At 39.8% G+C, this 14,442-nt stretch overlaps 1 protein-coding gene across 1 annotated transcript in view; it reads left to right on the top strand.

Moving 5' to 3' along the window:
• The first annotated feature begins 6,882 nt into the window (after positions 1–6,882).
• LOC115416458 (beta-1,3-N-acetylglucosaminyltransferase radical fringe-like) overlaps positions 6,883–14,442 on the top strand; it is a 36,100-nt gene continuing 28,540 nt past the window's right edge. Inside the window, 1 exon segment of the mRNA XM_030130232.1 lies at positions 6,883–7,213. The gene's annotated coding sequence lies outside the window, so the exon portion shown is untranslated.

The following is a 14,442-nucleotide window of genomic DNA, read 5'->3' as shown; positions in this document are numbered from 1 at the left end:
TAACTGGAACACCTCCATCTGCTGGATGTTGTAGGTATTACAGTCAAGTTTCACAAAAAGTACCTCGTAAAGTAGGGTCCAAACGACTCCAAATGGAATGAAACGTGCTCCTATCACATTTTCAAATGGTAATTTTTGGGGTCCACACTTAGTCAAATTTTCATATTTTCAGATTGCCCATTGTTTTTCTATGACGAACTTTGACCTGGAATATCTCGCGAACCGAAGGTCGTAGAGACTCGAAAGTGTGATCCGTCTGACCTAATTTGGGGTCGCTGAACACGCCAGTCTTGGTCCTGTGTCTCTACGACCTTCCGTTCCCGAGATATAAGCCAAATAAAATTACTTCCGGTTATATCTCCGGAACCGGAAGTCGCACGTGAACGGGGGTGGCACCAATGAAAAGCCCGCCCCCGAAATAGGGGGGGTAGGTCCAGGTTTCATTTCTCTATGACTTTCCGTTTTGCGTCAAAATAAAACGGGGCCATCCTCAACGGGGCCATCGTGGTTTTCTTGCCTGTCCCTAACCCTAACCCTAACCCCTAACCCTAACCCTAACCCTAACCCAACCCTAACCCTAACCCTAACCCTAACCCTCTAACCCTAACCCTAACCCTAACCCCCCCTACCCTAACCCTAACCCTAACCCTAACCCTCTAACCCTAACCCTAACCCTAACCCTCTAACCCTAACCCTAACCCTAACCCTCTAACCCTAACCCTAACCCTAACCCTCTAACCCTAACCCTCCCTAACCCTAACCCTCCCTAACCCTAACCCTACCCTAACCCTAACCCTAACCCTAACCCCTAACCCTAACCCTCTAACCCTAACCCTAACCCTAACCCCTAACCCTAACCCTAACCCTAACCCCTAACCCTAACCCTAACCCCTAACCCTAACCCTAACCCCTAACCCTAACCCTAACCCTAACCCTCTAACCCTAACCCTAACCCTAACCCCTAACCCTAACCCTAACCCTAACCCCTAACCCTAACCCTAACCCTCTAACCCTAACCCTAACCCTAACCCTAAACCCTAACCCTAACCCTAACCCTAACCCTAACCCACCACTGTGGATGGGCCTCCTCGCCCCTGCCTGTCTCATCCAGCGGGACGGACCCCTCATGTGTCCACCCTACTGCATCCTTCAGACTGGAACTCCATCTGCAAATGGACGTCCATCAGTCCTGGTGCATCTACAGCCTGTCCGTCCATGGGAGTGGATCTCTCCTTCACTGTGGTTCTCCCCGAGGTTTCTCCCTTTTCCCACTGGGTTTGAGTTTTTCCTTGCCGAGGAGGAGGGTCTAAGGACGGGGGATGCCCTGGACATTACTTGTTTTCTTGCTGTTTATTTGACTGTTGTTGTTTACATCCAACTGACTCTGTAAAGCCCTTTGAGAAAACCTTGTTGTGATATTGGGCTATACAAATAAAATTGAATTGAAAAATTGAATTGAATATAGTATGGTAGAGTATGGTATAATATAGTGTAAAATATTTTATTATAGAATGGTATAGTATAATATAGTACAGTATGGTATATTGTAATGTAGTATAGTATAGTATAGTATAGTATAGTATAGTATGGTATACTGTAGTGTAGCATAGTATGGTATGGTATAATATAGTATAGTATGGTAGAGTATGGTATTATATAGTATAGTATAGTATAGTATAGTATAGTACATAGTATATAGTGTGGTGCATTATGGACCTGTCCTGTCAATGCCTTTCAGCTCAGACTGGACTCAGACACAAGGTTAGGGTTAGTTAAATGGTTAGGGTTAGTTAAATGGGTTTGGGTTAGTTAAATGGTTAGGGTTAGTTAAATGGGTTTGGGTTAGTTAAATGGTTAGGGTTAATTAAATGGGTTTGGGTTAGTTAAATGGTTAGGGTTAATTAAATGGGTTTGGGTTAGTTAAATGGTTAGGGTTAGTTAAATGGGTTTGGGTTAGTTAAATGGTTAGGGTTAATTAAATGGGTTAGGGTTAGTTAAATGGTTAGGGTTAATTAAATGGTTTGGGTTAGTTAAATGGTTAGGGTTAGTTAAATGGGTTTGGGTTAGTTAAATGGTTAGGGTTAATTAAATGGGTTAGGGTTAGTTAAATGGTTTGGGTTAGTTAAATGGGTGAAGGTTAGGGTTCTGGTCTTTCCCGTAGACGCCTGTCAGCTCAGTCTGGACTCAGACACCGCTCACCCAAGGCTCTGTCTGTTTGACAACAACACTGTGACCGATGAGGACGAGGACCAGCCCTACGCCAAAAAGGAAGACTGCTTCCTGTCCTGGTACCAGGTGCTTTGTAGCGACAGTCTGAGACGTCGCTGTTACTGGGAGGTGGCGTGGATGGGGTCGGTGTCGGTGGGGGTGGGAGTGGCCTACAGCGGAATCCGCAGGACGGGGCGAGGTGAAGAGTCCATATTGGGAGGAAAGGCCTGCTCCTGGACTCTGGACTGCTCTGCTGACCATTACTGTGCCTGGCATCAGAACAAAGGCATCTCTGTCCAGCAGCCTGTCCCAGACGGTGCTGGCGGCAGAGTGGGACTGTATCTGGACTGGAGCGCCGGCACCATTTCCTTCTGTGGCGTGTCCTCGGACAGACCGGAGCACATCCACACCTTCTACTGCAGCTTCACTGAACCTGTGTACCCGGCCTTCAGGATCCGCTCCCGGTTCACCCATGGCTGCTGTAATTCAGTGTGTCTGTGTCCAATGGACCAAGACGAGACACACTCTGACACTGACGATGGATGGAAAACACATTCCATATGTTAACTTTTAAGCATTCTGCAGGAAACACTTTCAAACTGAAACAAACTTCCACTGAAGTGGAGTAAAGGTCAGTGTGGAGGGTTCATGTTTCATTTTCCACCAGGGTTAGGGTTAGAGTTCACAGACCAGTGGACTTCAATATTTACAGCATCCTGTGATTGTTTTTGCACATAATATATTTTTAAGTGTCCATTTTGATTAACCTCCTGTAGAGGTTTTTAATGTTTTCCAAATGCCCATGAATCATCTGGAAAAATTTTTAAATAATAATTCAGTCATAAAGTCATCGTCTTAACCTCCTAGAACCCAGGAAATGTCAGCAAAGTACAAGCTTTTTTTGTTTTTTATTAAATAAGTGCCTATATTGGAAACATCATGATGCAACAGTTTTTTCAGATGCAGTTTTTAAATTTTATGGAATGTCCTTTGAGGTGGAAAATTTTCTTTTCTTTTTTTTTTTTTTTTTTTTTTTTTTTTTTTTGGTATAAAGATGTGAAACTCTTGTCCACAAATGTGGACAGAAAACCCATAGCTGGGTCTGAGGAGGTTAAGTCATGCATTGTGTTCAAAAGGGGCAATGAAGCAAAAATATGCAAATAAAAAAAAACACATTCCAATGTCACAGTTTGCTCCTAAATAAATGAATAAACAAATAAAACAGAGCAAATGTGTGTATTGTACGTCTTCTTGAAAAAAAAAAAAAAAGTTTAATTCCGGCATTATGGTCATATTATCAGTGCAACTGTTGCTTTTCTTAAATTCATCCCGTGGGCTGGATTGGACCATTAGTCAGGCCAGTTTTGGCCCACAGGCTTTATGTTTGACACCCCTGCTGTAGGAGGTTGGATTGAGTCAAGTTAATGTTAGTCACACAGAGCAACACTGGAAACACAATAATAAAGAAACTGTATTTCACTTAGTGACTAAAGACGGCTTTTCTTTCCATGTGCATGCATGTGTTCAGTTTGCATAGACTTAAATGACTTTGATTTGTGAAAAAATAAAAATATAACAAGAGAATCATACAACTATGACTTGGCCTATAATGTGTATGAATATGGCACTAAACAGCAGACCCCACAATGTGTTTATTTAATGTATATGTGACAGTAATAATAATGCAAAATGCTGGAAATGCTGTGTGTATGAGGATGGGTAAAATGCAGAGGCCGAATATCCCCTCAGGGATAATACAGTCAGTTAACCTTTAACCTTTATTTGTCTGCTTAGTTTTTTGTTCAAAGTTAATTTACTTTTTTGTTTACAAATTTAGTATTTTTTGCTAATTGTTTATTTTGATTTGTTTGCTTTTTTTTGGTTTAATATTTAGATTTTTTTTTTTCATGGTTATTGCTTTCATTCTTTAGTATTTAGTGCCTTTTTGTTGTGTGTTTTCTTGTTGGTTTAGACCTGTACGGAAGTAAATGTGTCTAATCAGATACTGAATTATAAAAGCCATTGAATTTCTAGCACTGAATTATTTTGCACTGAAATTAAGTATCTGAATTTTTTGTCTCTCGATTTTACTATGTTCATAAATTTAGAATTATAAATAATTCAGAAGCAAAAAAATCAGATCTAAAAAAAATAAGATGCAAAGAATTCAGAAGTAAAAAATTCAAACAAAAAAATTCAGATTACACATCCAGGACACCAAGGATAAGCAATGATTCTATCTCAAGTCAAACCGACAGCCAGCTAATCAAGTTACATTAGGTTGGTCATGTGATGCTGAAAAAATTCAGATACTTAATTTCAGTGCAGAAAAATTCAGAGCTAGAAATTCAGTGGCTTTTATAATTAAAAATCTGATGAGACAGATTTACTTCCATACACCTGGGCATAAATAGGCAGCACCAAGTTAGATCAGCATGCACCTGGGTAGGCCTAAGGTTTTTTACCAGACAACCAGTCAGTCATTCACAGACAGACAATCAGTCAGACAGGATGAGCAGGAGAGACAGCACAAAAGGCTTTGGTTGTTGTTTACCAGAAAAATCCTGGAAATAAACCACTTGAACTACATCAAAGCTATGGACATTTTGTTTTTGACTGTGTAAACTACAAACCCATGGTGCATCCAGTGGTTATTTGAATTATGTTAAAGTCTGAAGTTCAGTCACCTTTAAGTTGATTTAATTTTGATGACAAATAGCCGCTACAACACTTTATACATTTAACTATATCCCAGTTTGTTTCACTCTTATCTAAATTAAATATTATTTAAAGAACATTTAAAATTGTGTAATTTAATGAAACATGTCGAATTATAATTGTAAAGTTTCAAAATTATAGAATAGAATATTTATTGTCACTGTACAATTCTACAATGAAAGGAAAAGCTGCTATATTCTTAAAAGTGCATAATCGCTATAAAAAGTGTACAATTTACAGGGTGGGGAAGCAAAATTTACAATATTTTGAGGCAGGGATTGAAAGACAGTGTATGACCAAATAGTTTATTTAAAGTCATGAGAATTTATTTGCCACAAGAAAATGTCCATAATAGAAAATGTTTTTATTCTATGTGTCCTCCTTCTTTCTCAATAACTGCCTTCACACGCTTCCTGAAACTTGTGCAAGTGTTCCTCAAATATTGGGGTGACAACTTCTCCCATTCTTCTTTAATAGTATCTTCCAGACTTTCTGGTAATAGTTTTGCTCATAGTCATTCTCTTCTTTCCATTATAAACAGTCTTTATGGACACTCCAACTATTTTGGAAATCTCCTTTGGTGTGACGAGTGCATTCAGCAAATCACACACTCTTTGACGTTTGCTTTCCTGATTACTCATATGGGCAAAAGTTTCTGCAAAGGTATGGATAATAGTGTTAGGTATGATTATGACATCAGTATATGTTTGGGTTCAAAACAACTGATGTAGTGTCTGCTGAGAAAAAACAACTAAATGTTCATTGTAAATTTTGCTTCCCCACCCTGTACATCAAACGTTTCTGGATGGTTGTTGTACATATTTTAAGTAAGTGGTTGGACAGAATCATCCCACTCTGTCCAAGGCTGTGTCTACTGGGTGAAAAAGGACAGACAGCTAACGTATCAAATGGAAAATGTTCTGTCATCATGGTTGGGGTCTCGGTGGCAGTTAGGATTATTCTTAAACATTGGAAAACCCCTAAAGCCCCACAATTTAAAGAATGGGTAAACATGATAAAGACTGCTTCATATGAGTGTGTGCTTCATATGGTTAACAGTTGGGCTGGGACCACAGCACCAGTTTGGAAACCATTCTGGTCTGACAGAACTATGAGTGAAAGTCAGCAGGATGACAGCTGAACTACTGCCCTCTGGTATTGATTGATTGATTGATTTTATTCATTCATTCTTTTTTTTTTTCTATTTTATTTTTTTTCTTTTTGGGAACTTCCATGCTTTGTAGCATTTTTGATACTTTCCATGTATGTATAGAAGTCCTCTTTGTTAACATTAAGCAACATTGTATGATTGTTGTGTACCAAGTTAAAACTTTAATAAAAACTTGAATCATAAAAAAGGTGTACAATTGAAAAGTAGACATAAAACTGGAGAAGAGTGTTACAAGGTAAAAGAAAAAGAAAAAAAAAAGAAAGAAAGAAAACAAACAACAACCACAAAACAGAGACACAACAAAAAACGTGTTTTGTCAGTAAAACATGATGAAACTAGAAGCACTTGGAGAGCGCAGACCTCCGCCAAGGCTGATCAGTGCCCCCCGTGGGCCCCCCCACCCCCGATCACCACCAAAATTTAGTAATTTCTTCCTTATCCCGTTTCCAACAAACCCTGAAAATTTCATCCAAATCTGTCCTTAAGTTTTTGAGTTATGTTGCACACTAACGGACAGACAGACAAACAAACAAACAAACAGACAAACAAACCCTGGCAAAAACATAACCTCCTTGGCGGAGGTAATTAAAGACTACACAATTCTTAAAATATTTCACGTATATTCTGAAGGTCTTTCAGGAATCTTCACTGCGAGTCAGTAACTTTTAATTTGAAATGCAGAACCGGAAGTGCTAATGTGCTAACGCGGTGTATTTAGCATGGAGCCGCGTCAGTCACTTTTATTTTGAAATGCAGAACCGGAAGTGCTAATATGCTAACGCGGTGTACTTAGCATGAAGCCGAGTGTATGGCTAAGCAGAGCCGAACGGGCTGGTAGTTCAGTTACCTTCGGTTCGTATCAGTCTTTTAACTTCTGAAAACAGAGGATACAATACGAACAAAGTAATGAGAAAGTGGCGGACCGGGCTGAAGCTAGAGTCAGGGCGGAACACAAAGGACGCGTCCTGCCGTGGGTCCTCCAGCTCTGAGTCCGGGATGGTTGTGCAGAAGCTCCGCCGTGTTTAGACCACCTCACAGCCTCACCGGCCTTTAACGAGTGACTTTAAAGTGGGATCGTGGATTCAAGAGGTCAAATGCAGGCTGTGCTGTTTGATGGTGAGTGGTTCCTGTTGTTTCTCCTCAGACTCTGCTGAAGTTCAACTTCTACACATACTTTTAATCCGTAGCACAAACACCCATGTTGCATCACTGACACAAAAGCCTTTAAAAGCTGCCGTTTACACTTTTCTCCACAGCATGTGTTTTCAATAAATCAGCCCACATGGTTTCTTTGTGAGGTTTTAGCAGCCTCAGCTGTGAGTTAGTGTAGATCTGTGGTTAAAATAAAGACAATAAGAACCGAACTGAACAGTCGTCAAATGTCGTAGTTTTATTTTGGAACTTTTTGACCCATAAAGACCTGAACATCCAAAAGCATCTACTGATGTAAACCGTTTAATACAGTGTTTTTCAACCTTGGGGTCGCCTGGAATTCAAATGGGTCGCTGGAAATTTATAGTAATTGATTAAAAAAAAAAATAACTTCCTAATAAAAAGTATATGGTGAGTTGACAGACAGCCCCAGTACATAAAAGGCATGCCAAACTGTGAGAGTGAAACTGCAGCACTGTGGTTCTGTTTGTGTGTCAAATGTTCGTTGTGGTCAGTTTCAGATGCTGCAGCTCTTTCATAATTCATAGTTTCAGTTCTTGTTTGTTCAGTATTAATTGTCCTCCTTGTAAATCACAGCTGGACTGACTGGACAGATCCTGACCCTTTGTGCAGTAATCTACACCTGGATTTACCGCCCCTGTCCGCAATAATATACATTATATAGACTAAATGTTCTCTAAAGTTAACATTTATTTGCAATGTAGAATAGCAAACTATTACATGATCAAAAACAAATTAATTTTAGCCAGAATAAACAAAAAAAAAAAAAAAGAAAAGTCTCTGTTTTGAATGTCTGGGGTTGCCATAAATTTGTGATGTTAAAATGGGTTCACAAGCCAAAAAAGGTTGGAAACCACTGGTTTAATACTTGTTGATCCACTAATCCTATCAATCCATGTCAATAATTGGTGTAAAATACAGTTATTCATCTTCTCATGGTCATCAGATATGACCCATTTGAACCTTCAGAGGCTCCGTAGTGAATGTGGAAACATAGTCATACATGTTGCAATAGGAACGTTTGTTCCTTTGATGAGCCATTCCTTACTTAGATTGTTGACGTGCGAGGAGTAACAGGATTGTCCACTGCTCTATAATCATATACAGGTGGGTGGCCCTTGACATATCTGTCGACTCTATTTTTGAACGATTTCACAGAGGAAGCACTAACAGTGTTTTAATCAAAAGTAGAGCGGCAACCGATTAATCGACTCAAAGTGATCCAAAAAGTCATTCAGCCACAGTTCTCCTGAATCAAAGCTTTGTTTCCTTCATTTCTCTGCTGTGAAACATTGGTTCCACTGTTGTGTTCACATGGACACTTATTGTGCCGCACAAAGAAGCTTCAATTCAGGAAAACTGCAATAGAATATTTCCCTTCAATCAATTCGAGTCGATTAATCAAATCATGAATTTTTGCATTGGCTTCAAGCACCTAATTGTTTAATCGGTTGCAGCTCTAATCAAAAGGTGAGCTGTGTTGAAAAAATAGTGGTGCAGATCAGTTCTTGCATAGGACTTGTTAATCTTCTTGCTGTGGCCCCTAGTCTGTTGTGTCGAATTCTACTCCCTGCCGAAAACTGCTCCCTCTTCCTAAATCAGCCAAGGAGAGGACAATGTGCACCAAATTCACCCTGTCACAATTTTTTCTCCTTTCAGACTGTAGGGTATGAAATTAATTGTGAATTATTCAACCTCTTAACACCATCATACCTGTGTAGCAATTAAGTCTTGAATAATATTGTAAGATATTGCAGTTATGTTTTTTTTTTTTGTTTTTGTTTTTAATCTGGTTAATATTAAAGAATGTGCAAACTGTAAGGTATATGAAACTTTCTACAGTTAAATCCTAGATGCACAACACACAAAATATATAGCAATGAAAACAGATACTGCTGAAAACTGTATCACCCGCGGCTGGGGATGCAGTTTTTGGCACGGTGCAGAATTCGGCAGCAGATATTGCAGAGAACTGCATCCCCCATTACAATAAGCTTGCAAAGCTACAGGAGTGAAATGACTTTAGCAGCTCACATTAGGAGTATTCTGGTGTTACGGTGAATTTGGTGACCTTTGTCCTGGCTGATTTAGGAAGGGGGAGCTGTTTTTGGCAGCTGCTGTGTGATGCAGTTTTCGGCAGGGAGTATAATTCAGCACAACATAGTCTTGACACACAGGTCTTCAGGGAAAAGTTCTGCAGTTGTGTCATACACATTCATGTACTTGAACATGTTGATCGTTTTAGCCTTCGGGAGACCAATGTGGGTAGACGGAGCTTCTGCAGATGGCCCTTGTAACTGCGACCTACCAGTGGTGGTAGTCGCTTAATGGCACATCTTTGCACCTTCTCCAGCTCCTTAGCTAGTTTCCATTTGTGAGGAGACCATGCATACTCCAGATAGGAATAGATCATTGTCTTTATGTAGTGCCAGTAACATATCATCATCAGTATACTCCAATGACCACCAGCGAGGCCTGATATCTGATTACCCTTCTTGACAATGTTCTTGATGTGTTGGCAAACTTTAACCTTTCGTCAACATGTATACTCAAATCTTTATCACAATCCGAGACTGCCGGTTTGACTTGATTTTCCCCAGCCATCATATAGTACTTGTAGTCTGGATGTTTTCTGTCCACTCTCAGTACTGTATGGAAGCGTAACTGCCACGTCACGGCCCATAACCGCAGCATGTTCACATCATCCTGTATTTTTTGGCAATCCTCCAAAGTCTGCACTCTTTCAAATGGTCTTGCGTCATTCGCGAATAACTCAGTAGGGCAGATGGTCTCACTTAGCATATCATTTATAAAGATTAGGAATAATATCAGGCCCAATGTTCTGCCTTGGGGTATTCCACTCTTAACTCTGTGCCCTGTCTGATTCGGCACCATTTACAATAGGCCCTTTTCCACCAAAAGCCCAGGAACTTTATTACCAGGAACTTATTTGGGGTAAAAAAGTTCCTGGTAATTGCATTTCCATCACACCCCAAAGTTCAGGGTCATTTATTCAAATCAGGCTGATGATGTATGAGGGAGCAGTACCAGAACCCTTAGTCCAGTTCATGTCCATTCACAAACTCAGCTCTAGTTCAATAAAATAACACACTACTTTAAGTGGATGGGTTGGGTTTAACATTTAACTGGTTGTTGAATCACTTAATCCATCTGGAATACATTTTAAATGAAGTTAACCATCATTACAGATCCTTAATCTGTATTTAAAAATGGTAGAACATGTATTTTCCACTTCTCATTCCTTAAACAAAATCACGTCTAACTTTAAATGTGATGGATGGTTCTGTTTCATTTCTATTGTTTTACAGATTTAGTCCAGGTTCAACCCTAAAGTCACACACATTTACTCAAATGCCTGCATTTAATTTGACTGTAGATTATTGATAAAAGTACTTATACTCTACTCACATTTGATACCTTGTAAATGAACAGACAGTATTAGGTTAGATTTTTTTAATTAAAAATTGAAACAAAACAAGGTGCCTCGAGATTAAAAGGGAAATAAACACGTGTGAAAGGTTCAGGCTTCTGGACCAGGGTCTGGACCAGCTGGTCTGGAACTCCATGGTCCCGGTCCCTTTTTCGCTTTCCTACTGGAAGAGTAATAAAAATGCTAAAATGAATCTCAGAACACATGATGAAAGATTCCTACCAGTCTGTGTCATGTGACCTGTCTGACCTGGGCCGTTGTAAACAGCAGTAGATGTTGGACCAGGACACAAACGAGCCGCAGGTTCAGAAAAAGAGGCGAGTCTGTCCGGTCCATTTCAGGTGGAAATCACAAACATACAGAATAAACCAGTGTTCAGCTCATGGTGACAACACAAATACATCCAGTTCTGTGATTTAGGTTTAGTGTCAGACTGTTAACCAGTTAGCATTAGCATTAGGTTAACTGGACTTCACTTTTGTCTAAACAGCTGATGGTTGCTGACAGCTGTTACAGCAGGGAACCAACTAAACAGTGAATATTTCTGTCATATTCAGACCATTGGTTTGTTCGACAGTCAGATCCACTGCGACCGTTGTGGTCCTTTAGTTTCTTTTAATCCTGCATACATTTCTTCTTCTTTTCTTGTATTTCTTTAGGCTTGTGTCTTATATTTGACTCCAACAGCTTTTACTCAAACCTTGCTCATTTCATGTCGGCGATTCAAAGTCCGTCTGAATTTCCTCGTCGTCCGTCTACTTGTTGTAGCTTCTCTTTTGGTCCATTTTCTGAATTATCAAAATCCAAAGCTTGTGGAAATTACATGAATTAAATATTGGCGGTGAACAGAATGCGGAAATGCTGTGAGTCTAGTCCACCACTCAGCCTTCTCCAGCACACAGCTCCGCCCCTTAAAGTTCCTGGTAATCTGGAAAGTACTACCTCCCTACCAGGAATTTCTTCGGGGTAAATTCGGGGCTGGGGGAAAGTCATTTACCTGGGTAATTTTCGGTGGAAACGCACCAGGAACTTTGAAAGTTCAGGGTAATGCACAAAGTTCCTGCAAGAGTTCCTGCGGTGGAAAGGGCCTAAAACCTTCTGCTTTTCCACTGGTGGAAGAAGTTTTTGTGAACACAGACTCCAGCTTTCATTACATCAAACCCCTTGAAAAGATGGGGATTGTGACATTTGCTCATATGTAAAAACCTGTTTATTTGTTCATATAGTGTCTAAAATTGGGAGTGTTTCTCCTTGTGCATCCAACGCTGTCCCTAACGCAGGAGGTTGTTTGACAACATGAGATTAAAAACCCAAATAAGAATCCAAGAGTCCATAGAATCCCAATAAAACATGAACAATGTCGATATATCCCACATTCAAACATGAGATGCCTTTTAGAAAACATTCTAACCTCTTGAAAACACAGAGGAACCATGAATGTAAAGCAGACAGAAGAATGAAATAAACCCCACTTCAAAGCTTAAAACTATCATAAATAACTATTCAGTCTGTTCTGCATCAGCATTTTAATTAAATTAATTAAAATGACAACAATTGAACGTACTGTTAATATTACCAGATTTGCTTATTTTGTGAAGTCTGTTGTATTATCAGTTCAATGCCAAATGTAATACATGTGAATTATGTTTTCCATCTTCCACACATGAACTGTAATTAGGTCATCAGTCGTGTGTCTGTAATGGAAGGAATAGGTTAAACAGAAGATGCTCCTTTTCATCTGAAAAGGTTGTTTTGTGGAGCAGAGTGATGGTGAAGGTACTTGTATGTCTCATGTGTTTATGTTGAAGTTGAGCCTTTTGTGCCTTTAAAGGCCATCTGTCTGGATAGAGTCGCTGCCGTGGGGACGAATGAACAGAAGTAGGTCTGGATGGAGGAGAACCTGCTGGTTCTATATGATGACGTTCACATCCCATGATTAGGACCAACAGTCATAAAATCAGCAGGGACATCTGTCTTTATTTAAGTGCCGCCCCAGCCCACTGTGGGGGACACAAACTTAGACTGGAACCAGATGTGGGCTAATTTAACAGATCATACACCAGCACTAAAATTACAACGGTTACTCACAAAACAGAAGTAAAACTATTGTAAGTCATTACTATGCGCACTACCATGTCTATCAGACTTATTCAATATTTAAAATGACAATTTGTCAATACTGATGTTATTTATGTTTTGTTACTTATTCCTGGTTTTTCCATAAATTCAATGATACACATTCATGAACAAACCTTAGTTTGTGGGGTTTTTTATGTTGGTTGATGAAGTCAGCTGATCGAAGTGTGCATCATTATTTGTCTGTACATCAGTTTTTGTACTTCAGTGTGAGGGACAGACATGAGGCTGAAAGCATGTTGGAAAACTTGACTGGTGTCTTTTAGGCCTGCCACTAATGACCACTTCAATAGTCAACTAGTCATCGACTACTGTAACCACTAGTCGATTCGTCCAATTATGAACTTAAAAAAATTGCATTGAGTGGGTGTAATTGAAATTGAGGAGTTCGCCGTCATAGGGTACCACAGAGGGGGGCCACTCTGATGACTTATGTGCAGGGGGTGGGGTGGGGAGGGGAGGGGTTGGGGGATAGTGTGACTATGACTTGTTCAACAATCCTGTCATAATTGAAGATATGCAATAACCAAGAGGTGAAATTATAGTCTTGAATCAAGCAAAGAAAATAACAAAGAGGATTAGACCATTTAAATCCAGTCATGTGGTCTAATGAGTCCAGATCAACCCTGTTTCATAGTGACCCACCCAGGGATTTTTTCGTCCCTGAAGACACAGGTATATTCCACGACGCCAGTGCTGAGATTCATCAGAATCACATTGTGACAGAGTGGTTCAGGACCATGACACCTCATTTTCAGAGGTAGATCGGATCCCATAGAGTCCTGACCTGAACCAGTTGGAGAATCTTTGATACGCTACAGGTAAAACCTTCCATAGCAGTCCAACTCTCTCATCATCAGTACAAGATCTGAGCAAAAAAGTCAAAGAGCTATGGATGCAAATCAATGTTGTGACATTGGATAAGTTTACTGAAAGAACATGACAGTGAATGTGTGCAGTGATGGAAGTGTTCGGGGTAGGGTAGGGTTATGGTGGTCCAATGAAATATTCAAGTGTGGACTTCTTTTTCACTAGGCACCAAATATTCCCAGATTTTCTCATTTATATTTATTTTCAGATGCATCCATTTTAGGGATGCAAATTATCGATTAATCCATTAATCGTTAGTTGGTTGACCTTATCGATCGTTTACCGATGAATTGATAAACGGCTATTTTCCTGAGAACATGAATTTTCTCTTTCGATAGGGTCTATAAGAATAAAGGCTAAATATTGTTTATATACTTCATGAAAAATGCATGTCATATCCTTAATGACTGATTTATTGAACCATTGGATCCAGTACAGACAATGACATTTATGGAATAGAACTAAAGAAATTCAACAAAGACATTCAATAAAACAAATTGATCTGAAGAGGGGCAGTGTAGAGGGAATGGATGGGCGTTTCTGAGTTTGCATCACTGAAATGATGAAGGGAGATTTCAGCGGAGATGTCCCCCCCCATTTTCTTCTGTCCACCAGGGTGACTGCTGGACATAATGTGGGACATACCTGTGGCCCAGATCAGGAGCCTGGAAGATGTTTTAACTTCTGTCTCACTGACCAGATAGTCCAGATGACC

Source organism: Sphaeramia orbicularis, unplaced genomic scaffold, assembly GCF_902148855.1.
Source record: "Sphaeramia orbicularis unplaced genomic scaffold, fSphaOr1.1, whole genome shotgun sequence".
Taxonomy (NCBI): Eukaryota; Metazoa; Chordata; class Actinopteri; order Kurtiformes; family Apogonidae; genus Sphaeramia; species Sphaeramia orbicularis.
The sequence above is the reverse complement of the archived record's forward strand: the minus strand, read 5'-3'. Positions and strand labels throughout refer to the sequence as shown.